The sequence below is a fragment of the Papio anubis genome, chromosome 20 (genome assembly GCF_008728515.1).
Source record: "Papio anubis isolate 15944 chromosome 20, Panubis1.0, whole genome shotgun sequence".
Classification (NCBI taxonomy): Eukaryota; Metazoa; Chordata; class Mammalia; order Primates; family Cercopithecidae; genus Papio; species Papio anubis.
Window position 1 is genome coordinate 30799143 of NC_044995.1, and position 1538 is coordinate 30800680.

The 1538-nt window shown below is 45.0% G+C and overlaps 1 protein-coding gene across 1 annotated transcript in view; it reads right to left on the reverse strand.

Annotated features, from left to right (window-relative positions):
* The window catches only part of LOC101014153 (zinc finger protein 708), a 702618-nt gene that overhangs the window by 53095 nt on the left and 647985 nt on the right, over window positions 1-1538 (reverse strand). The window lies entirely within an intron of this gene.

Consider the following 1538-nt stretch of genomic DNA (forward strand, 5'->3'; position numbering starts at 1 on the left):
CTCAGCCCAGCCTAAATGACTGACCATCTTAATTATAAACTAGTAAGTTTTGGGTGATTTGTTATGCTGCAATAGCTAACTAATACATGCACCCAGTGCAGATAGGATGCCAGGATTTAGTGACAAGTTGATTACTTGTTGCCTTCTAACAGTGGGCAGCCTCTAGGTACTGATTTCTTCCCCTAATTTAAAGTAGGATGTCTTGAAAGAGAATGTTGGGTAATTCAGAAATACAGGTAGACATGTATGCATGTGATTGGTGTTTATATTCGCATAGTTCCCACACCACAGGAGAAAGCAGATAACCACAGCCTTGCAATTAGGGTCAAGGCCAATTAGCAAAATAAGTTTGCCTGTAATCTATTTTCTCCGTATCTAAACACTGGAGTTCAAGAGTGTGGGCAGAACTGAAGACACAGAGTTTTTTTCTCCTAAGCGCCATCATCCTATGTTCACAGCCTAATCTCTAAAAGAGAGGTGGGCAACAGGTGGTAAGCCGTAGTTTACCTGTGGTTATTTTATTTCTGCTGCCCTCAGCTCCTTCTATGGCCACTATCTGTTCCAACCTCAGAACTGAAGACAGATGTTAGTAGGGAGAGGCCCTTCCTTCGCCTCTGTCCCTTCACACCACTGACATCAGAGTTGCTATGTGTAGCTCCTGGGTGTCTGGAATGTGCCTGGTCTGAACAGCGATATGCTAGAAAGGTAAAAGACAGAGTTATTTTCAAAAATTTAGTTGCAAATATTTATATACTTCATTAATAATTACATATTCCTCACACATTAAAATGATAATATTTTGTATATATTAGGTTAATTACATTGTTACAATCAATTCAACCTGTTCCTTGTTGTTGTTGTTGTTTGAGACGGAGTCTCTGTCACCAGGCTGGAGTGCAGTGGCGCCATCTTGGCTCACTGCCACCTCTGCCTCCCGGGTTTAAGAGATTCTCCTGCCTCAGCCTACCGAGTAGCTGGGACTACAGGTGCGCACCACCACGCCCAGCTAATTTTTTTTTTTTTTTTTAGTAGAGACAAGGTTTCACCATGTTGGCCAGGAGGGTTTCGATCTCTTGATCTCGTGATCCACCAGCCTCGGCCTCCCAAAGTGCTGGGATTACAGGCGTGAGCCACCGCGCCTGGCTTCTTGTTTCTTTTCTTTATTTTCTTCCCCACCGAGACACGGAGTCTTGCTCTGTCTGCCCAGGCTGGAGTGCAGTGGTGCGATCTTGGCTCACTGCAACCTCCTTCGCCTTCCGGGTTCAAGCAATTCTCCTGCCTCGGCCTCCTGAGTAACTGGGATTACAGACGCCCGCCACCACGCCTGGCTAATTTTTGTATTTTTAGTAGAGACGGGGTTTCACCATGTTATCCAGGCTGGTCTCAAACTCTTGACCTCTTGATCCGCCGCCCGCCTTGTACTCCCAAAATGCTGGGATTACAGGCGTGAGCCACCGCGCCTGACCCCTTGTTTCTTTTTAATATTCTAGTTTGGCTACTAGAAAATTCAAAATTCACATGTGGCTCATATTTTATTT